The sequence below is a fragment of the Rattus rattus genome, chromosome 5 (assembly GCF_011064425.1).
Source record: "Rattus rattus isolate New Zealand chromosome 5, Rrattus_CSIRO_v1, whole genome shotgun sequence".
Lineage (NCBI taxonomy): Eukaryota > Metazoa > Chordata > Mammalia > Rodentia > Muridae > Rattus > Rattus rattus.
The window spans coordinates 44,799,290-44,824,512 of record NC_046158.1 but is presented as its reverse complement, the minus strand read 5'-3'; the positions used below and the strand labels follow the sequence as shown (position 1 = coordinate 44,824,512).

The following is a 25,223-nucleotide window of genomic DNA, read 5'->3' as shown; positions in this document are numbered from 1 at the left end:
TGGCATCTGAAAAGCCTGTGTGCAAGGAGGAGATGCAGAGAGGATGTAACAGCAGCAAGGCCAAGCGATTGTGTGGGAGAGGTTGGGCGGTGACTTTGAGGACACCCTTAGGAGATCTTCACCCCTCACTACACTGGAAATAAAGTACAGGTTGAAGAGTTAAATATTTTTAAGATGATGGGAATCTTTAGAAGACCATGGGTGCATCTTAAAATGGTTTCAATAGAATGTCCTGATATTAAACAAACAAACAAACAAACAAAACCACCTCAAACAGCAAGAAGAACAATAACAACAAGGGCAACAACAATACAACTATACAAAGTTTATAGCAGGAACAAAACTGGGATTGGATGTGGGAAACAAAAATTCAGGATCAAATATTTTAGACTGTTTGCAGGAGGAAGGCAAATTAGTGATGGAGAATAACTGATGGGTTTAAGTATTCAATTTTGATAAAGATAACCGACAAGCCAGCCAAATGTTAACGCCATTGAACTATGAGAAAAAGAACTGGAAATGCTTTACAAGTGAAAATAAGAGCAGGGAAAAAAAAAACTTTGTTTTTTTCAGGGCAAGGAAGTAGAGATACAGAAAGATTTAAAACTTTCTCCTTGTCACGTGGCTCATGAGCTGCCCCCCTGGAGGAGTGGCTTGGTGCTCTGTGTCCAGTTCCCTGGCTTAGTCACACTTCTCAGTCATATGTCAGGAAGCCCGTGTGCCCAGACCAGGCAACTAGTGGTTTTCTTAGTTAGCACTTGAAGGGAAAGTCAAGGACAGGACTTTGATGGCTAATATCAGTAGTCAGATTGACTTTATTTGGAATCAACTAAAACCCAAGAAGCTTGGGAAATATTGAGGAATTTTTTTCTTGATTGGGTCATTTGAGGTAGGAGGACCCACTCCACATCTGGGTTGCACCATCTGGTGGCAGCCGAGATAAAAAGACGTAGAAGGAGGGAGAGTTTGCTTCTTTGCTTGCTTTCGGTTTCAATGGCGTGTTCACATATTCTTCCACCCAGACGTTTCTTCTCTGGTATGAGAACCCAATTCTTTGCGATTCTGACATACACTGAAGAGCAACTGACACATCCAGCCTCATGGCCTGAATAATGTTAGATTCCTGACATTTCATGAAGGAGACAGACACTGTTGAACTAGCCAGATTACAGCCTGTCAATTTATCTAATAAATTCCCTTTAGATACATAAAAATTCATTCTATCAGCTCTGTTCTTCTGTGGAACACTGATATATTGAACTTGTTGTGAACTAGTTCATATCCAGATATAACAAACAGACTCTTAGATGGCTAATACCTTGGTGATTATGACTCAAAGAGACCCAAGGTTCAATAGCAAGTTAAACTTTATAGAAGGAAAACAACCTGAACTATTTTTTCTGAAATTTCTACAGTGTCAACACTAAAGGCTTCAATTTAGTTCGAAGAATGTGATGGTGTGTCCCATGGATCTCTGTAAGGCCAAAAGAGTCTTAGATACCACTTTCTCTTTTTATTTCTTTATCAATCATTTTATTTGTTTACACTTCAAATGTTTTCCTCCTTCCAGGTCTCTCCTCCACGAACTCCCCACCCCATCCCCCTCTCCTTTGCCCACCACTTTCAAGAAGGCAAGTTCTTTCATACTGACAGAGCAGCCGCCCTGCTATTTATTCTGGATGTGTTATAAAGAAGTCAACTGTTTAGTACTCGGGAAATTGATTTAGAATTGAGTTGGGAAAGTGCTGAGCTAAATTCTATCAAATCTAAATATATGACCTATAACCAAGTTTGGATTTGCATGCAGAAAATGATACCATTAGACATAGCATAGGCTCAGACCCATTAGCAGGAATACATTTTTCTATAATTTTAATATTTGCATATATTTCAGCTAATAAGAAAAACTCACCTCTCCAAGCATTTAAAGTGCACCTGTCATGCCAAATATGTAACCAATTTGAGTCTTTTTATATTCTTGTCTGTATTTGAGTATTATAAAACCAAGAAATAGATAATAAAACGAATGAGCAGGTATCCAATTCAATCTTGCATAAATCACAATTCCTATCTCAATGAGGGAGGGCAAGGGAATGAAATGAGTGCCAGTGGAAGCCACGGCAGCATAAAAATGATTCTGTGGCGTCCGTCTAGCATAGGAGCAGACTGCCTCTTAGATCCTTCACCCCATCACCTTACCATCACCAAATGCATCATGCTGTTGACTGTGTACTTGTAACTTTCCCTGATTCCACTCCTGCATCCAATTGTATTGAATTTTTTTTTTTTTGCCCGTGAGGGTGTGTCTCTTCACTTCATTGTAGAGGATAAGCTCTGTTCTCTTTATCAGGTCTTCTGTAATTAGAATTCTTTTTTACCATATACCAGATGGCATCTGATACATGAAGTAGCCCAGGAGAGGAAGAAGAGAAGAGGCAGCCTAAATTGCACAAACTAAATCTAAGATGTTTATATGCCAGCCTTTAGAAACTGTGATATATTAACTTATATAAAAAACAGAAGATTTTTTTGCTGATGCTATGGATCTAATGATCTTGATATGGGATGATTTCCCTAGATTCTTCATATGGTTAAATTGCAGTCCCCATGAACTTCATATGTGAAAGAGAGGTACAAGGTATTAACAGAGTAAGAACAGAAGAGAAGCAAGAGAAGAGAGTGGAGATAGATAGATAGATAGATAGATAGATAGATAGATAGATAGATAGATGACAGATAATAGAGAGGAGGGCAGAGAAGATGGTGGGAGGAAAAAGAAGGAGAGGAGTGTTAGAGGGAAGGAAGAGTGTGTGAAGGAGAAGGAGGAGAAGAGAGAGAGAGTTTGGTTTTGTACTGTTGGAGGTAAAAGTGATATAGGACGGATCTGTATTCCGGAAGCCAGAAAAAGCAGGGGATACATCCTCTTGTAAAGCTGCTTGTAGGAGCTTCTCCTAGAAGGCACCGTGACTTCTGCACAATGAGTCTCCTTGGGATGCAGAACTCTTACAACTACATGATAAAATTTTCCTGAAGCTCGTGGTCATTTCTGACAAAACAATAGGAAATTGTGTGCCTTGTTTTAAAATTCTTCTCTAATACATTTCATTGCAACCACAGTTTCTCCTCCTTTCGTTCCTCATAATCAAACACCCACTACTTCCCACTTCCCCAGATCCACTCTTGCCTTTTCCCTTCAGAAAATTATGTCAACTTGACACAGCCTGGAGATTTTTAGGAGTAGGGAACCTCTATGGAGAAAATGCCCCCATAAGCTTGTCCTGTGGGCAAACCTTTGGTGCATTTTCTTAATTGGTAATGGATATGGAAGCCGCCAGCTTACTATGGGTGGTGTCAGCCCTGGACAGTTAGTCCTGGGGTATAGAAGAAAGCAGACTTGTGAAGCAACCTAGTGAGTAGTATTCCTCCATGGGCTCTGCATCCTGTTTTGCTTCCAGGTTCTTGCCCTGATTTTGCTGGATGATGGACTACAAGGCATAAGATGAAACAAATCCTTTCCTCCCCAAGTTGCATTTGGTTAAGGTGATTATCCAGCAATATAAACATTAACTATGACAGAAACAAACACAATCATTCATTGTACACGTATAGATAGCTGTCTAGGAAGAGCACAGTGAGAAAGAGGGAGAGGGGGAAGGATGAGAGGGAGAGAGAGCTTGCTTGGGTCATGCCAATTCAATCTGTCCTGTATGCCTGTATGCAATAAATTGCTGTAAAGATTTTCCATGACTTCCGGTAGGAAAGCAGTTGTGAATGAACAGAATTTAAGAAGAAATGTGATAATCATTAGAGTGAAAATACTGCGAATTTGGGCATATTTGAGAATTTAATTACACTCCTATTAAATATTTCAAATTAATTCCTTAGCTTAGAGAATTGGCCCATTTAAAAAAAATCAATAATTGGATGAAATGATTTAAGTTTCAATGAAAAGTTCAAATAAGTTGAACCATTAAATGCTTGTGGATGGTTTATAATTCTTAGCATGAGTTTCGGTGTTATATTTTTCTTTTCTAGAGAAATCTCACACCACGATAAACTGTCCGTTAATGAGTGACTAAATGCGCATCATTTTCCTTGCATTATACATTGATTCCCATAGTTGGTAGGGACTTCATTCCTGTTTTCCTGATGAAGTAATGAACAAAAGATTAAAATCAAGTGCTGGGGAAAACATTTCAGTGGTTAAGTGCCTTTTGTGTAAGACTGAAGACCCGCCTTTTCATTACTCAAACACACATAAGAGTGTGTAAGAGTCAAGGTTTTGGAGGACTGCGTGAAACAATGATTTCTAGAATTGCCAAGGCCATTGCTCACAAGATCTCATAGTGACTATGATTGCGTGCACAAGACCTGTGCAAAACCCAATCAGTCAGAATGCTGGCATGAGTGAAGGCCTCCTGAAGCCCTGCCCACAGCTGAGGAGGTATGGGGGTTCATAGCTAGTTTCTCTTCAGGATATGGCCTTTTGTAGATTGTCTGTCTTCCAGGGGATGGTCCTATATAGACCCATGGCAGTGCTAATGGACTCAGTGTTTTTACCAAAGAGATAATGCTGTTGGGATGTTGAGAGGAAGAAATGATAGGGCTGTTCTGGTGTGAGTTTGAGTGAAGGTAGTGCGTGTGTGCGTGCATGCCTGAGTGCATGCATGCCTGCGTGCGTGCATGTGTGTGTGTGTGTGTGTGTGTGTGTGTGTGTGTGTCTCGAAGGGGTGGATTTGATCAAAACACACTGCACACATGTGAAAGTGAAAATATTCTTAAAATCTTGAGTATTCACAATTATAATCCACACAATGAAGGGGCAGATAGGTGAACCCCTCCAGATGATTAGCCAGCGGACTAAGCACGTCAGCGAGCTCTGGCTTCCTGTGGAGATATTTCTCCAAACAAGCAGCAATAAGTCACCTGATGATGACCTCTGGCATTCACATACATGTAGGCCATCATACATACATGCACGCACTGAAGCTTGCACTCATACACATGCTCTACATACAGACACACGTGTGTGTATCCAATAGAACCAAATACAAAGTGACTGAAACCTCCTTACATTTCTGCGTATGTACTTCTTCCTGTCTGCAATGCTTTCACGTAAAGAGAGTTGTTCTGAAGTGTTATGTTTCTTCCCAAGAAGATTTTCTATTTAAGGATATGAATTCTTCCTTCTTCACCTATATCTGCATATTAACCCCTTCTAGATATTGATTTTAGTCTAGTCTGAGGTAGATCAGAGGGAAAACAGTGCATTGAGCTTCTGCAGCGATGACTGGCTCCCTTTTCTTTCGTATAAGCTTGTGTCTAGAAGTGGAACCCACAGGAGGCTGTTCACTTGCATTGCTTTGGTGATTACAGAGATCGCACCAATGAAAGGTTAGGGATGGAACCAAGAGAGCAGGGAAATGCATGGGCTTGACTGTAAGGCGGAGAAAATGCGGAGCAGAAGTCATGGCTTTCATTTCCTGGTGATTTATTCTGCTCCCTGGATGAAGGGTGGAATGACGCTTCTCTTTTCCTTTGGCTTGAATCTGCTCTCTCCTACCTATTGAGGGAATCTGGTACTCTGTCCTTACAGGGTAGGCAGTCGTTAGCTAGTCAGCATTATGGGGACAAATTAATAATCATTGTACTTAGTCATGCTTTTCTTGGAAAGAGAAGGAAAGAAAAATGCTTGAAAAATTCTCAAGAAATATGTTCTTCTAAGAAGTGTTAATCTGACCTTATTTCTAAAACTAGAAATAAAACAATTTGTGCCATTTTATTGTTGGCTCCTGAATTAAGAAAAAAAAAAAAAAAGCCCAGATGGCCGTCCTGCTGAAGAAACCAGCTTGTCTGAAGATATTCCACATGCAGTAATCATTATATAAGTTATCTTTAGGAAATTGGTGGCATATACTGTACATCTTTGCCAACACCCCAAACTACACTGATCTGTACATAAAAATAGATGAAAATGAATACAGTCCAATATGGTAAAGAAATTAAAATATCATAGATAGTCTAATGGCAGCTCAATTTTTTCCCACTTAACTCAGATAATGGGTCTTATATTATACTTTAGTCAGACATGACGGAACATGTTAAATCAAGTGTTTGGGAGGTTGAATTAGAAAACCCTTGGTTCTGATACCTAAGATACATTATGGAATTTTTTTACATATATATATATATACATATATTTTATACCTTCTATATACATATGAGATTCCTTATGGAGTCTGTGTTAGAGCACGTTTATTTCCAGTTTTTTCATCTTGCATCAGCATATAATTCATTCTAGAAAAAATTTATAAATCTGTCTCTAACAGTCTTGGTTGGACCTACTTTGAAAAGGTGGAGCACTAGGAGAGTAGCCATCTTCTTTCCGTCCATAATTTGTGATTTCTAGTTTGACCTTAAATCAATTGCTTAATGTTTTTTAAAACTCTTTTTTTTTTTACCTATACAGTGAGACCTAATAACTGCCTGTGGAGACTATATGTAATCTTATAAAATGAAAGTGTTCAATGTAGTAAGTGTCTTTAATAGAGTAAACTAAATGCTTTTTCTGTCTTCCAACTATCCAAGTATTATTGTATACCCCACATAAAGATATGTGGATTCATAGACTTATAAAAGGTATATAGATACATAGATCTAGGGTGGTAAATAAGAAAAGTTATAAACACCAACATCAATATGTAGCAAATATAGGAGTTGGTCCTGACTTCTACAGTTCATATTTTCATTTCATTTCATTTCTTAAGGAATGTATCCTATCCTTATATCTAACATGATGTCCAAACCAAAGAGGACACAGACATAAAATATTAGGTAACTTAGAGTTAGGTTTGCAGCAAGGGAAAATACTACACATACAGAAAAACTACTACGTTGCAGAAAAATATAAAAGGGAAAATTATTTGGTAAATGTATGTGATATTCAAAAATTGGGGTGTTGGCACTAGATAAGGAACCAAGTTGGTAGAAGCAAGCATTCCAAGAGTCATATGAAAATAGATTCACAGAGACAACAAGGATGTCACACTTGATGGGTCATGCTTTCCTCCAAATGACTATTCATGTTCTCTCTGCTCTTATGCATTTTAAGAACTATAAACGATCACTACAATAGTGCAAAAGGGTTGTTTGTGTGCTTTAATTTACAAAGTCCCACAAGCAGGGAACTTTGTACCTTTGTCCTGAACTAGATCAGATGTCACTACATGGATTCCTACTCAACTCTATTTGACCTGTAACTACCTACTAAAGAGAAGTGTATGTCATTCTTTATATACAATTCATCATATATTGTTTGTGTTGTTATCCGTTAAGTAATCATGTGCTTCAAATGTTACATTGTGAAGAAAGTATATCCTAAGTAAAAAGATGTTGCTGTGTATGATTAGTTTGGTTATAAACATTATTTCTATCTATGAATTTCTTCAATTTAAATTGACTTTTATCTTGTTTTCCTTACGTTCTATGTTCTAGAAAAAAATCTTAGAATTCATATCATTCTACATTTATATTTCTTACCGTGTTTCTGCCTTTAGAGGAAACTTCTTCCCCACTTTGTTTCTGAAATATTTCTCAAACTGCTACTTCATTATGATTCTCCTAAAATTTTCAGAGTCTTATCTCTTCAAATAATGCCTCTTGTATGTTCGTGTGTCTTCTGAGAAGGCTTTGTCTTAGTATTTCTCATGGCTAGAAATTAAGTCTCAAGAAAGAGGAAGCCAATATGCTCATCTGAACCATAAAGGGATCATGGGAAAAGATGATGAAAAGAAAATGTTATGTCTTTTAAATACGTCAAACTATCTCTCTGTACCCCTAGTGTGTTTGGGATTTCTAGAATATAGAGAAAATGACATTGTTGTCAAACATAGATCATTGGTAGGTGGAATGACCTCTACATATTATCATAAAATATATCTTTTCCTTGAACAAACAAGCATTTATTACAGGCTTGGGAAACCTTACAGACCATTTGCATGGAGCTGTTTTGTTTTGGTGTCAAGAACACCATCAGCATTTGTATTGATCTGTATTATGTTTGATCTTGTGGCCAAATTAAAGAATAGCTTATAAAGAGGCACTGTTTATTTTGCTTGTAGTTTCAATGTCTCTGTCCATCATGGTGCGGGAAACTTGGTAAAACTGAGTAGTTCATATCAGCATCAGGAAATGGAAAAATGGTCTACAAGAAGGGCTCACGGCAAGACAGTTGTCACTCACATTTCCATGGATCTATTTCTGTTACTAGACTCTACTTCCCAGTTTTTAATCTCCTCTGATCATGTGAAGACTCTGTCAAGGGATTGATCCATCCATTAGCTTAGAACCTTTGTGATCTAATTGGTCACGAAGCTCTGTGACAGAACTCAGAGTTATATTTTACAAATCTGCTCTCAGTTCATTCAAATTGACACGATGAACTACAAAAGCATTCAGAGATGAGAAACAAGCAGTTGTTATGTAATAGAGATGAGACTTGAATAATTTGGAGTGTGTATGAACATCTTCCTGAAAAGTCCATGCTTAAAGTTGCTGAATATAGGCAGAAATTAGCAGACTAGTTATTTACTCTCTAGTACCTTGAGCAATGCTTGTGTTAAGAGCATGTAGGACCAATAGGAATCTCATCCCTTCTCATAAATTTCCCAATTCTTTATTCTCCTTTAACTTTCACCTCTCTGTTAAGAAGAGAATATGAAATGTAGTCTGTTGAAGCACAATAAGGAGGTTCCAAGTCCCCAAATAGTATGTCTCATTAACTTAGCTGTTAACTAAATAGCTTTTTCTTCAAAGAATAACACACTTCATTTGAAAAGTAAAATGTACTTAAATCAATCCGATTTTGTCTTAGAGAAGTCCAGTCTCTTAATCTGAGGAAACTTTTTAATGATTAGAAGTTTTAATCTAAAAATATTTTCTCTGTCAAGTCCTCAAACTTCACTGTACTTTGATATTCTAACCTTTTGAACTTAATGACTGATAGACTTAGTCAAAGCAGGAAAACCATACTGATCCCTCTGATTTTTTTTGTTGTACATTATTTGGAACAGCTAGGAAATGAAGAGAAAATTCACACACACACACACACACACACACACACACACACACAACACACACTTAAAAATACAGTATTGCTTTTAAACGCCCTGTTATTCTGGAAGTCATTTCACTCTTTGAAAGCACTAATGTGCTCAGGAAAACTCTACACAAAGCATTGAACACATCCAACACAATATGGCTATTACATTAGCTCCTCTTGGATAGGAGGATAAAGCTGCGAATGGAAAGCAGAAGTATACAGAATCCCTTGTGGAATAGAACTTCTTAAAAGCCGTAGGTTGTAATAACAAAAGAAGAGGTAATTGACATCCTGGTCCAGTGTGCGTATTGCCAAGATTGCATTCTGATTATTGTCCCCACTTGGTAAAAGAAACAAGATGTATAAAATAAAGACTAGATTATTTTTAACTTAAAAATGTTTATAAATTAAAGAAATGATAGTTTATTTTATTTTTAATTAAAATTTTATACAATATATTTTGATAGCATTTACCCCTTTGCAAACTCTTCCCAGATCTTACTCACTTCCCTCCCCACCCAATTTTATATTCTTTCTCTCTTTTTCTCTTTAAAAAAGAAAAAAAGAATACAAAACCAAACCAGAGTAGAACAAAGTAGAAAACACAAACCCCACAAAACCACAAAATACAAAATTGAAAAACCAACTAAACAGGTAAAAGTCCTATGAGACACACACACACACACACACACACACACACACACACACACCACCCCACCCCACCCCATACCAAATGAAGCAAACCAAATAAAAAAACAAAACCAAAACAAAGGAAAGGAAAAAGCACAAGCCCCAAAAATTCATAAACATACCTTAGAGTTTATTTTGTATAATTAAACTACTTCTGGCTATCAGGCCTGCCCTAGGGTATAGTTGATATACACTGTGACACTTAATTGGGAAAAAAATGCTATTTCCTTTGTTAGCATGTATCAAATTGCAGATAAAGTTACAATAACTCCAATGTATCAACTTCCAATTAATCAGGTGCTGGATAAACCTCCCCTGACACACTTACCATGACCTAAATACCCTTTATATCCAACTGCAGTTTGTAATTTCAACAAAAATCTGTGATGTCAGATCCCTAATGCTATGGTGGTATTAGCCACAGTCTAAGGAGTGGAAATGAGTTGATAGTCTCCCCTGCTTAGGATACACATGGAATACAAAGTTACTAATTCTCACCTGCCCTAAATTTATGTATAGTTACTTGTTATTAAAACTATGGCATTTAGGATTTCTTCTTACTCAAAGCCTAACCCTTTAAGTAGGCAGTAACTTGGGGGACTCAGTATTTGTGGCTTCATTCACCCTGCTTTTAAAGGAAAAAAGTATTAAAGCTAGCATTTAGACACCATCTAATTGAAACCTGCTGTCTGCCATGCAGATTCACACAGCTCCACTCATAAACACCTTATTTAATTAACACATTCAAGTAAAGGCTTTCTGGATTCATGGTATTTAAACTCATGTGCAGTAGAGGACACAGGAAGAAAAGTTAAGAAATGGAGGATAAATATACGAAGCAGCAAAAGTTATCATGTATTGGACTTCATACATTTCCATGTAAAGTCTTCATAAGTTTACAACTTTGTGTATTTTGACTAATATGTATTGATTTTTTCCATCAAAAACTTGAGTGGATCTCTTCGATTTGGATTGCTTTCCCACTGTATTAGGGCAGTGCCCGTAAAGGGGGACTTATTCTATCAAGCTAAGCCTCTGTTTTGCTTTCTTTTTCAAAGCTATTTTTAATGTTTAAGATACTTAATAAGAACTGTGTCTTTTAACTGCTTGCCAACACAATATCGCCTCTCTCATAAATCACTGACCTGTAGGTTAATCATCTCTGCCACAGTTTCATATCAATAATATCAATTTCATCTGTTTTAAAAACAGCAGCACATATTTTTAATTACAATGGCTGACAGTGACTGGAAATGCTCTTTACTAGTATTTCTGTGAGCACTGAGTAAATAAAGACTATTTCTAGAAAGCAGAGGCAGGTGTTTTTCTAACAGTGAGTGGCAACGTTATCCAAAGAGTTTTGTAGAGTGGGTTATTAAATTTTTATTATTACCTGGAACTAAAATTCCCCCAAGAAGCAAACTGATACTTCAGATTAAAATAGCCAGTTTACAACTATTTAAAATGTTTGCAGACATCTACAGTGAATACTCTGAATTACCTTGACATAACATTATAAAATCCAATGCCTTCAGTTCAATGGCTTTTATCGTTTCTTTTCTATTTTTGCTGGGTTTTTCTTTTCAGAAAGTAAGTCTTAAATTCTGCAATGGAAGTTATTAAGAAAATCAGGAAAGTTAGGTAAAATTAAAGTTTGTAGAGAAAATAAAAACAAATGTCAGTTGTGCAAAAACACGAGTCTCCCACAATAAAATTCAATTTTTCAATCAAAATTTGGCATGGCCAAGTATGGGGGAAATGTGTACACCACATGAGCAGGTGAAAATTAAAAATGAAAAAAAAAGTTTGCTGGGAAACTAAACCCAGGAAATGTTGGGCTTCCTGCCAAAGTTAAGTTTTGCCAGCTTTTTTTTTCTTGTTCCAACACAGCCATGTCTTCATCACCACTCTCAGCTCCGTGTCCTGAGGGTTAAGTACTGAGAGGAGATGCAAAGCTAATACGTGTGCCTATGCATGCTGCTCATGTAGGCTTACACCCGTCTTTCCATGGTGCACCATGGATCTCCTTGGTCTGTGAGTTTTGGGTTTGAGGGATGTCCCAGGATACACTAAAAGAGCATGCTTGCTAAGTTGTGGGACTGTGAAAGGCAGCCTGGCTCCTGATTGAGCTAAGGCTAGAAACCCCAGTGACCCTAAAAGGGATGGTGGGATGGTAAGCATTTCGCCTGTTCCCAGGTACCAGGTCCTGTTACTAGCCAAAGCCCCCAATAGATTTGTGGCTACCGGTCCCAAACATCACACTCATTATCAGTGCAAGGTATGAATCCTTTGTGATAAACCCCATGAATTCAACTGCCTAAGAGAAAGGATCACAGGAGAAATTTAAAGCATCAGATTAGATTATATTATATATCAAATTTTATATAATTTCAGGCTTGAGCATATAGTTACTGAGAGACTTATACTGAACACAAATAAAACACTTATACTAGTATCTAAACACCACACACACACACACACACACACACACACACACACACACACACACACATGCATACACACATAGACGTGGCACCCAAATAGATAATCTATAAGGCTCCATTCTTTCTATCTTTTTCAATTTTGCCCATGTTACTCCTAAAGTAGACCATTTGTATTCATATATTGTGGTGGCTCAGATGAGAGGTCTTTTATAAGTATGGCCATCTGAATACGTGTTCTGTAAGTGCTCTTTGAGGGAGGATTAGAAGGCCTGGCTTTGCTGGAAGAAGAATGTTGATGGAGGCAGCCTTGCGGTTTCTAAAGACACGCACCAATTTCTGCTAGATTTCTCCGGTTCCTGCTATTGTTGAGGGTGGGAGTTCCCAGGGCTCCAGACATGGACTCTAATTCACTGCAACCATAAGCCCCAAATAAACTTTGTTTTCTATAAGTTGCCTTGGTCATGCTCTTTTTTCCCATCAATTAAAATTAACCAATACCTTAATTCTTCTATGTTACCAAAACTATAAAAAGCCAGCAGGGCTTGCTTTTTTTTCTTTCTTTCCCTTTTATTTTTTATTTCTCACAAATCTGTTTCTAGTTTCAAGTTTTCCAGTTGTGGAATTGTCAGAAATAATGCTAAATACAGTAAGAATTCAACAAAACCTGAGGAAAGTTTTTCTTCTACAATCAGCATGCATATAGTCATGTGATCTTTTATTTAACGTTAAGGGCCCTCACATATGCATATGCACACACAAGCATGATCTTGGGAATGGAAATGTACTCAGGACATGTTGACTGGATGTAGTTGAACTTACTTTCCGTGAGGCAGACAGTATAATGCTGTGGGGCCAGGTGAGACATGTGAAGGGGAGGGTAGCTGACAGCAGGTCCAGGTTGGGTGGGTGGGGACTAGGTCTAGCATGGCTACTTTAAGCACTGACAACTACTTCCGAAACAGGAAGCGGGGTCTTCCAAGACTCCTGAGTTGATCTTGGCCTTTATCAAGAAGCACATGCCATTAGGGCATTGATCTGAGTGTCCATCACATCTTGTCCTCTTAATTCTTATTTATGTTTGTCTCTTTAATTTTGATTGTTTTTAATTGAAAATTTCACATGCATATTCAATGTACCTTCATCAAATCCAGTCCCAACTCTTCCCTGTCTAATTTCCCTTGGAAATCTTCCATCATGTCTGACTTTGTACAGAGGCTGGCATGGAGTTCTCTTTGTAATTCACACAGGTCCTCAACATTTGATGGTCTCCTTGCCTCAGTGTAACTTTAATTCTTTCAAGGGCTACTTTTAATGATAGTTCTTAACCTCCCTCCAAGCTCATCACCCACCAGAGGCAGTGGAAAAGAAAGGTTATTATGATACAGGGGGAGTGGACCTGTTTAGAAATGGTTCTTTGGAGCAAATCCCATCTGCGTTGTCAGAAAATCTGCAGTTCAGTTCATGGGTCAGCAGTAGCAGCTCGAATCACTCTAAAATACTTTGTTGATACACCAGCAGTCCAGTTCAGTAGTGTTGGGATAGCAGCAGGAGTGGCAAGATCCAGTGGGAACAGCCAAACCTCGACTGAATTAGCACAAGTCAGCCGGAAGGATTTGGGCCAGCAGGAAGAACATCAGGAGAAGTTCTCTGCTGTGCTTCTATCAAGGAAGCGAAGTACAAGGAAGAGAGAGACCAAGAAGCGTTGCACTGAAAGCTCTACCAGCCCTTCTCACAGTCTATTGGGTCCTCTTTATACTCCCTCCTAACATCATGTGTCCTCCACAGGGTCTTGTCTCGCCACATGTTTTTCCTGAGCATGTGAGTCTGATTTAGCTGAATTCCACAAGAGTCTGCATCAGCTGACATCACTCTGCCAATCTGCCCGAGTCTGTGGAAGCAGCAAGAAGCCACTAGCACACCACCAGGAGTTTTTGGTGCATTTCTCTCTGTGGAATCACGACAAATGGAACTCAAGTATTCATGTAAGGTGGATCAATGCATGCGTGTCATTAGCGAAGAATCCTTCATCACGTGTCCTTTCACATGTTTTCCAAAGCAAAACATCCTCTCACCTATGTCTGCTCTAGTGAAACGTTTCTTCATGTGTCTGCTTCACTAAAATATCATTTCATTCATGTTCCCTTCAGGAAAGCACTACTTCGTGTGCTTGCCCCAGGAAATCACCCTCTGACACAACTGGCTTTCTGAAGGAACCTTACATTTCCATATCACCTCAGCCTTCTAAGTGTTAGCATTACAGATGTGGACAACTGTACCAGGCACCCCATTTGCTTCTTCCCCTTTTATCTGTTTTACTCTTCTTGATTTTCTTGACTTACTTATGATGTCTTGCACCATTTCACGAGCTCACTGTCTTTTGCTTTCTCTTAACAAGTTGACTGGACTCTGCCTTGCCTAGTTTGAAAGCAAGCAATGTGGTCTCCAGCTTTATTTATTAGTTCCTCATTCCCGAGTGAGAAGTCCTGTCTTTCACTTAATGTGAGTGGAGCTAAGACAGAGAAACAGAGACCAGCAAAATGGCAGGAGGTGCACTGGGAGTAGAACGACCTGGGAGTTGCTGTCAGATTCCATTGTGACTGAAGAGTCGAAGGTGCCATGAGATCGAAAACATTTTCTCAGAACATGTTGGCAGCACAACAATTAGATCAACATGTTGACAAGGTCCCATGTGGCCATGGGTGGTTGTGGTGGTTTGAATGAGATTGGTTCCCATAAGGCTCATAGATTTGACCATTTTGCCACTGGGAAGTCGAACGCTTTGCAAGGATTAGGAGGTGTGGTCTTGTTAGAGGGAGTGTTCAGTGGAGGTGAGCGTTTAGATTTTCAAAAGCTCAAGCCTACACCAGAGTCTCTTTCTTCCTCTTGCCCATAGATCCAGATGTAGAATTCTCAGTAACTTCTATGGCGCCATGTCTGCCTGCACGCTGCCATGCTCCCCACCATGACGACAATGGACCAAACTGTAATCAAGCCCCAATTAAATGCTTCCCTTTACAGAAGCTGCCATGGTCGTGGTGTGTCTTGACAGCCATAGAACATTAACTAAGACTGAAGTTCCTCTAGAGGGAAGATTGGAGTCACTGGGGTTAAGATTGGTGCAGATCTTAGTTTCTTGCAGGAATGTGATGCTGACACCAAGAATGACAGAAGGCTTTTCATCTAAAGCACTGGGATAATTATAAAGGAAAGAGGGCACTTAATAGCTTTCTGCAGCTCCGGAGAGCACAGAAATTTAATTTGAACTGAAGAGTATGCCTGTGAAAAGTGAGGATGGTGTTAACAACAGAACAACGTACTCCACCAGGTAGACAATTCTCTCTCATAGACAGGTTCCTGGAACATTGCTATTTTGAAAGTTAAGCACACAGAGAAACCTAAGACTTTGATCTTCTTACCTTGCTCTCTGGGAACATAATCGCAGTAATTACTATGCTACAATAATATCACTATCAAACACTAATTATGATATGAAAGACCAGTTCTTTTTTTTTTTTCTTTTTTTTTTCTTTTTTTTTTCCCCGGGGCTGGGGACCGAACCCAGGACCTTGCGCTTCCTAGGCAAGTGCTCTACCACTGAGCCAAATCCCCAACCCCCGAAAGACCAGTTCTTATGTAGCACTTAATATGTGGCCATTACAAATGTGGTCACCTTACAAATATGGGTAAATCTATTCTCAGAGCAATGCTGTGAGAAGAACTCTACCAGCGTCTAATTTTCATCAGGTAATGGCTAGAGCTGCCCATTGGCTCAATGTCAATACTTTGTAAAGGCAAGAAGCAGAATGGTAGTCCACAGAACTGGTGCTAAAGTTCATGGGTTGACCCATGAGGGTAAGCCCATTAGCATTTCTCATTTCCAGAGCAATGTGATGTGGACTTCACATGGCTTCAGTCATAAAGCTTATGTGACTCTGATCAACTGAAGGAACCTTACATACATCAAGAGTGGTCAGAGTTTTAGAGTAAAGCAACATATTTCAGAGGTCTTTCATACATTTGTGAGAGATTAGGTTGGAAAGAAGAGGAAGAGAGAAAGAGAGAGATTAGAAAATCATTTACATTTTCTAATTCCTATAATCATTTTCTAACTTCAAATGACCAAATGCTAAGATTGAATTCATAAATGCAATTTTATGTACCTACCCTAGAATTCCTTTTCACATATACCCTAGAAGAATAATTCTGTAGCAATTGTCTTGCTATCATTTGTATTTAAGTCTTAACACAAATATTTGCATGGATGTTAGTCACACTTACTTATTATTACACCAAAATAATAGGATATATCATTATGGTATTATAGATACTGGCTATTATTTGAGCACTACCCATGGCTCTTTGAACAGCCAAATTATTCTTAATCAAGAATATGAAAAAAAATACAGAGAAATGTGGGCACACAGGTCCTATTGGATTTTACAGAAGGGAATGTAAACAAAATACAAAACACATATGCTGTGTACACGTGAAGGATAACCGAGCTTCACTGAGAGAAAGGAAATAGTTAACCACAAAGACAGGGCCAGGAAGCTGTGGTCAGTTAGACTGGGCGACAAAGTAAATGAAAGGCAAAAGGAGTAATGTTGAAGAGGTGGCTTATTGCTTATATTTAGAAGCTGGACTCTGGGAACTATAAATACTTGTTTTGAATTAAAAACAGCTAGTGATGGATTAGATTTCTTTTTGAGAAAGAAGACATTTCTTAGATGCAGACATATGCCTTCGGAATTTCATTTCTCTGAAATTTTGGAGCCAAAGGGTTAACCGTTGCTCAGTTCTGTATGATGGAGTGATGATGAATCTTGGGATTATTTCAACTCCGGAATGAGTGAGTGACTGAAAGTGGACATGTTCACACAACTTCATCCCTAAAAATAAATGTCTTGCATTCCTGCAGGACGCAGTGGATGCCACTTATTAAAGAAGTTGTGGCTCTCTTGCATTTTTAATGTACACCTTGGGAAGGAGCAACACAGAGAAAATTCTACACACTGTTTTGCTGGTGGATTTCTGGTATTATCTGCTGCACTGTTTGTGTTCCAAAGGTGACTCCTGCTGGATTTTGCCTAGCAGAGAAACACCTACCTTCTACCCGTTGCCCTCTGATTTATGCAGGGACATGTGTCTTTATGCAACAGAAACATAAACAAAGCTAGGAAAAAGAGCTAAAAGGAGTTTGCAGACACCATTGAGAACCTTTGCTAATAAGAAGGAACTCACTATAATCTTTCTATGTCTGCAAATGGACTCGCTTCACTAGAACAATTGGATAGACTTCAAAAATATCAAACACACATCATTAGGGGAGCTTTAACTTTACAAAAATATTTTTCATTGCTTCCTGGACACATTTAATCATATAGTTGGTTGTCCATATGCTTTTCATTGTCTATGTAAATGTCTTAGAAACTAGCTAACACAAATCTGAATTCTTATGTCAGTACTGACTTAAAAGAAGCGAAACCCAAATCCTGCTGCTGTTGTAGTTATAATGCAGTTAGTCCTTTAATCATGACTCTGTTCCTCTAAACCCTAGGTACATCAAAATATGAAATCTACCTGCACCTAAATTCAACACCGTTAAGTATTTAATTTGTAAATTAAAAACAAAAATAACAATTGCCGTCTGAAAACATTTTATATTCAATCTAACCTTATTAAACTTCTGACAACCCCCAAACATGTGGTTGGAAGGTGTGATACTAATTCATGTCTTAAAGCACACGAGACATGAGGCATTACTATTAAATCTAGTAATTACCATGTAAGACTATCTATGACAATTCATTCCAACATGAGAAAATATGCCACTGGATCTTCCCAAAAGAGTGAAAGTTCCCAAAGTGAATTCTCGTGCTCTGCTTATTTTATATTCCGTGCACACCCGACACACTACGGAATTATATACCTTTCAACAATCAGATACATCCAGGCAATGCCGAAATATTTCTGTCCAATTAGTAAAACAGGAAAGGAAAAGATGGACTTGAGAGCTTGCCAGAAAGAGCAATGAGAAATGCTCTTTTGCAAAGCATGTTTGCAAAGAGAAACCATCCACGGTGAGGGAGCAGACCTCATCTACAGAGAAGACACACAAACACTGGGTAAAAACCGAGCATAAGGTACCTGCTACTTTTTGAGTGTTTATAGCATATGTGATCATGTTCTCTTTTAGGTAATTTGTTTTAATTTTAGGAAAAACATGAAACACAGTATGAAAAGAAACAAAAGTCTATCTATCTATCTGTCTGTCTGTCTGTGTCTATCTGTGTCTATCATCTATCTATATCTATCTATCTATCTATCTATCTATCTATCTATCTATCTATCATCTGTGTCTGTCTATCTACAATTTATCATCTATCTATCTATCAATCTCTATCTATCTATCTATCTATCTATCTATCTATCTATCTATCTATCTATCTATCTATCTATCTATCTATCTATCATCTATCTCTATCTATCTATCTATCTATCTATCTATCTATCTATCTATCTATCTATCTATCTATCTCTATCGATCTGTCTGTCTGTCTGTCTGTCTATCTCTACAAAACAGCCAAGGATTTACCAAGATGTGTTTCTGAATGCACGTCCTATTGTGGAGTTGCATAGTGCAGGGCTACCATGCTTCAAAGACTCCAAGAAAGAGAAGTTAACACTGGGATTAAGCTCAGCTCAAGGGAGGGGGTTCCTAGGGTTTTGTCTTGAGACTTTGTATGGGTAACTCATTCCAGGGTCTCTGTTCTGTACTTTAGGACTTTAAGATGTTGAACCAAACAGCCACCAGGCTGTTTATCAACATGGTAACTTTTCATTATTTTGGCAATATTTTAGGTGGTACAACTACAGTAGTGGGACTTTGACTTATTTATTGTGCTTTTCCTCGAGTAGCGGTTCTCAACCCGTGGGCCCTGACCCTTTTGACAAAACCCCATCACCAAGAATATTTGCAATATGATTAATAATGGCAGCGAAATTACAGTTACAAAGTAAGAGCGAAAATAATTTTAGGTTGAGGGTGACCACAGCGCGAGGAAGTGTGTTAGAGGGCTGCAGCGTTATGTAGGTTGGGACCACTGCCCTAAACTGTTTTCAAGTCATAATTGGTGGTTTCTCCAAATTTTAAATGCCATTAAATATGAACTCACTGCCACTTCATGTATCAAAACTTTTGCCAAGGATTATATTTGCCGATTTTAAGAAAACGCAATGCTTGCTACGTTCATGTCCTAATTATTCTTGTGCATTACGTTTTTACGGTTACAAATGGAAAACGTCTCTGGGGAGTAAAATTAGCAAGAGTTAGATTCCAAGGGGGACAGATAATGTTTTTAAACCTTTGATTTGCAGTAGAAGGACTGACTGTGGACATTTATCATATACTTTGGAACAAATACCTGTTCTTTTTTCTTGGCTCTTGGCATTGCAAGCTTTTTGGAACATACTTGGTGATGTTGTTTATGGCATTGCCTAAGAATCTGGATCGGAGAGCAGTACCTTTCTTCAAGACGATAGGAGCTTGGTCAGAAATGCAATCAAGGAATAGAAAGATGAATATATTCCAGCCCCTTTGTTCCGGCCCTCTGCATGAGCTGGAAGCTGAGTTCTGCCACAGAAACCCTACTGAGTAGTTTCAGGGCTAAATAATAGGAGAAAAACTGTGAGAGTCCTAAGTTTAATTGCACACATGGAGGATGTAAAATAGTCAAGATAAGGGCAGTTAACCAGTTAATACCTTTGAGATATACCAATGAAATATACTCCATGTCCCCATATATATTTAATATATGATTATATTGAATGCATAATATATTTAATACTTAAGTTAAATTTCAACAATCATGCTAATATAGTTATCTGTTTAATAATAATAATAATAATAATAATAATAATAATAATAAATCAGTAAATAGCCTGATTACAAATCCTTTAAGGAGCCCACTTAGTACTCCATCCACCCTTTCCAGAATAAGTAGATACTTCTTTTTGTGGCCTGTTCTGTCTCAAAACTTCCTCCAGTAACTAACACCAGTGTAGGCTGATTAGAAAAACACATACTTCCCTTTCCCCAAGATTTTTCTTGAAAGTCTTTCTCTGCTCTAGTTTCCACAGACATTCCACCCACCCTTGCTGCTGGTGGCTGTGGAACTTGTGCCAGAGCTTGGTCCTCCTCTGACTCCAGAGACCCCTTAGTTTCAGGAGCGGCCTGGGTAAGGGACTATGACATCACCTTTCTCCCATTGCTTTGCCATGGGCATCTCTGCCATGTTATAGTAGAGTAATTGTGCCCTTTACAACATCACTGTAGTGGGAAGACTGCGCTATGACCGTTTTTATTAATTATCAGACAAGAAGAGGGTCTAGTTTTGTGAGGAGAAAGGGCCAGAAGGCTGGACTCTCGGTTTCAGGTGTTATCTGAGGCGGATTACTCTGGTCCAGTCTGCAGCTTCTGGGGGAACTTCCTAAGTGAAGCAGTAGTGTCAGAATTGGGTCGAGTCTGTGGGATGCCCGGTGGAGTTAGGGTAATAGAAGAACTGTGTGTAATTGGAAAGGATGCAGTGTATGTCTTGTAAAACAGCATCAGGAAATAGAAAACAAAACACCTAATGCAACCATATAGAGACCACGTATTCCTCTGGAATAGGTCATTGATTTAGGCAGGGGTTTCTTGGATCTGAAAAGGGTGAAGTTTGTCAATCCTCTGCACAGGATAAGTGCATCAGTTGAATGACCCAATTTCTTTTTAAGAAATGAGAAAAAAGCAAATTACAACTTAATTAAATTTGAAAGGGTAACTTGAATATTTTCAAAAGACTGGAGGAGAGGCAAATAAAAAAGGACATGGTAATTATATTAAGTCCTATCTCACACAGATTGTTAATCAAAAATCTTAGAACTATATTGGTATCTACTTATTGCCAACCCTGCCTCATAAAGTGTAGGCTCCCTGCTATCAAATAGACCTTACCAGTGGACTCCTCTAATACATAAACTGATGAGTCTCTCTGTGTGTACATGTGGTGTGTGTGTGTGTGTGTGTGTTTCTGTGTTGTGTGTTTGTGTGTTGTGTATGTGCTGTGTGTGTGCGTGTCCGAGAGAGAGAGAGAGAGAGAGAGAGAGAGAGAGAGAGAGAGAGAGAGAGAGAGATGGAGGAGAGATATGGAGGGGAGAGACCATCAAACTCAGACTTGAAATTCTTCCATTAAGCCTAATGGTTTTCTAGTAGGAAGAAACAAAGCTGTTCTGTAGAAGTTTTAATTTTTTTCAAATTTAGCAAATCCAGAGTCAGAGTTGGAATTCTGGAACGGATTAAACAGCAGGGACAGAACTTTTGTAAATAGCAGCAGGTTATCTATGAAGCTGGTGGACTTTCTCAGCGAACGCAGCCCAGCACACAGGCAGCACTGCCGTTCCCTGTAATCACAGGAGACAGCAGGCACCTGTGCTGACATGGTTTTCGGGAACTTATTCTGAAGCCGTGGCTCTCATGATCATTAGAGAATGTCGACTTTTATTTTTCAGAGACTCAAGGGAAGCTGCACCTAAAAGATGCCCAATCCTGGATGAAAGAAAGAAACCCCATTCCATCTAAAAGCCAGACCGCGTCTTCACTCTAAGCAGCGTGCCGTGTGGCACACTGCCCCGAGAAGCTCGGAGTGATATTTAGAAACGGATCTTAGCTGCTGCGCTGATACCAAGAAGGGAAAATATTCAAATACCAAGTGAAGAAGCAGAGCGATATTTAAACACACAATGCAGAGGTTCTGATTTCTGCCCCAACATTTTTCCACTCCCTTTTATATTATCTAAAACTATCAACAGGTATCCTTTTATTTAAAAAAATCCATAACTCTGGATACAGTTGAAGTAAATATTTTACTTGCCTTTTGACACTTTAACTCAAAAATTTTAAAACGTTTCAAACAACCAACAGCTCGTCAGTGACCAAATTGAGCTCTGGTAAAAATAAAATATCCTTCACTTCGGCACCAGCTGGCTAAATTTAAACCTTGCATTATGCAATCTTAAAGTGTCCTTGCTTTTCCACCGTCCCTCAGGAGAATCTCTCACACTGTCACTCCCAAATCACTCCAATCTCTTAACATCCAAACACAGAACAACAGGACCAAATTAATGTGTTCGCGGGCAATTGAAGGCAGAAAAAAATCCATTTGAAAGTGTATATAGGGCGTGACACCGTCACAGAGCTATCTCAGTATCTTCTATTTGAGTTTGCAGTTACCATAATTAGGGCTGACAGATCCAACCGACAGTACTTTAATTCTGGAAAACACACAAGAACCGGATTCTTTACTCCTTAACTCCTGTAAGATTCCCAGAGGACGGAAGCACCTGGAGCAAGAACTACAAAATCAAACTATAGCCAAGAAGCAATACCTTTCCTGCATTTCTCTGAGTACGCTGAAATATTTGAAAATATTTCAGACCCCTCCTGTTCCTCATCAAATTTCATGGAATATCATTCACACTTCTTAATCTGTATTGTTTTAACTTTGTGCACATGAGAGACAAAGAATTGTCAGTTTCGCTTCTGGCTGTAAATTGTAGGATAACTTTTAAGCTGTGCCTGGTTATTAAGTTCATTATTCTTTAATATTAAACGTAAGACTAATTTATTGGAAAGGGATTGACATTTGAGGCCCTAAATTTCATATCCAACAATGCTAAGCACAACCCTAAGAACAGATCCAACCCAATCGTCTTCCCTCATATGATGACAATTGACTTTCGATCTCCTCTGCTCCTCAGTAAGAGTAGAATGTTTTATAACCTTGGCACGCACACGACTATGTTACACATACCTTTGTACCAGAATTGACCCTATCTCCGTAGAAATGCTCTATGGATTTGCAACTCTTCACTCGGAAGGCTCCTCCCTGTTTGAGATACAGCAAGTTTCCCAGTCCCCTGAAAGCAACCAACAGAGTGGAGACCAGCTCCACCGAAGAGTCTATGAAGCAAGTAGACAGCGCTGCTGAATTTATTTTAGCCCTGTGTCCAAAGGATGCAACCTAGCATCTATTTTTAGGAGCTGAGCTCTGTATAGGTGGGGCTTGAGTCAACCACTCTTTTCAGAAGTGAGTCTCTGAGGTCATACTGCTTAGTACTGCCCTGAGCATGTATGCCGGGCTCTTACACATGTCCGGTCACTCGAACTCCCTTCCACAGCCACTACCGACTTCCCAACATAGTCTGAGAAGTAAATTATGGAGGAAGTGGGGTTATTAAAGCCTTCAATTGCTTGTAATTAAAAGATACTTTTACTCATTTAAGAGTAAAGGATTTGAAAAAAACGTATAAAAAAGTAAATCTTATTTATTCTGTTGGGATACAGGTAATTAACTTGGAATCTTTGGAAGGGAACTTTGATTTTTGTTTTATTTTCTTTTATAAAGGAGGTAGGTATTCCCTGTGTGCAATGTGCTGGCAAGGAATTTGGGATCCTCCTACATCAGATTGTATAAGCTGGAATATAGGAGGATAACCCTGGGATCAACATAGATATTTTTAATTTACAGTTTTCACATTCTTGATATGTAAAAGAATGATTGCTTTTTCAAGTCTTCTATCATAAAGCAAAGCCATGCTGTAGGGTTTAGAAGGGAAAGGAGTATTTTGTTAATTAATTAACTAATTAATTAATTAGCAGCAGAGGGAAAGGAAGAAGGGGATAAGAGACTCTGTGGAGAAAATAAAAACCACATATATTAATATTAGCCTTAAATTATTTGGCACAAGATAGAGTAGGCAGGCAAGAAGTCATCTTACATGCTCCTGAGAGAATTCTATTACATACCATTGCCACTGTAGCACTTTCGCAGCACACCCTGCTAGTTCAAATGGAGACAGATAGAAGTTAACTAATGTTATCCTTAAGCTTCATTCTGCCCCCATCTAACACATTCTAAATAAATATGAGGACCCTACTCACTCACCTAACACCTCTTCCATAACTTCCCTAGAGTCGTGTCCTATGTGTGAGTAACTGGACTCACAACAAACCCAAACAAAGGAAATTGTCCTGCAACTTGAAGAAAGCATCTTGCTTTTATACTGTTAATTTCTTCCAAAATGCAAGTGAGCTTATAATCATATTATACCCAAGGAAGATAAGCATATATGACCTTTCAAATACAATATTAGTTTTTATTTAAAAGTAGTACAACTAGTGATATTGCAGCTTATTATCTCTACAAAAAAGTTTATTTAATGGTCCTGAATGTTCCACAGGATTTTCCAGTGTCATCTATTTCAAGGTTTACTGACCAGTATGTATGGCCACTGCTAGGCATGACGCAATCTGAAATTTAAATTACTAATATTTAGTGAGATTTTAAAATTTCAGTTTCTCACTAGTACTAACTACATTTCAAGTACCCAGTCCACACCTGTGACATGTGTTTCTGTATTGAGAATGTTTTTATCACTTGGAAGTTCCCACTGACCATTGCTCATGTCACAGAGGGTCTTAGCACAGGTTTATACAAATTGTGTTCTGTTACCTGGATAAGTTGAACATTCATACACATTCTGATGCATTCGTCTTTGATTAAATTAAGAGTAAGTTCAAGAGTCTTTATATGGTTGTTACCAGGATTAAATGAGACAGCAAGTTAATTATCGCATTTACAATATTACTACTCCAAAATAATATTTCTCAGGAAATCATGTTAATACACTGTGTTCATAAGAAATAGATAGTATATCTAATATTATAAGTTATGAGGCAGATTCTAATATATAAATGAGGTTAACTTTATTTTTATTTTTTCATTCTTTTATTTGGTTATTAATGATACTGTTTTGCAATAAGGTAAATTGCTCAAATATCTGATATCAGCCTTTGTCATCTCCTTCTCAAATGAAATCTTTTGTATTTTAATGACTACTTTCTTGACTTGAATCCTCAGGTTTCATACAACGTTTCTGATTTATACAAC

General features: G+C 38.3%; 1 protein-coding gene across 1 annotated transcript in view; it reads right to left on the bottom strand.

The window, feature by feature from the left end:
- The window catches only part of LOC116900187 (xin actin-binding repeat-containing protein 2), an 81,300-nt gene extending 58,079 nt beyond the window's left edge, over positions 1-23,221 (bottom strand). The window contains exon 1 of the mRNA XM_032901946.1: positions 23,085-23,221. The gene's annotated coding sequence lies outside the window, so the exon portion shown is untranslated. The remainder of the gene's footprint in view (positions 1-23,084) is intronic.
- Between the last annotated feature and the right edge of the window lie 2,002 nt (positions 23,222-25,223).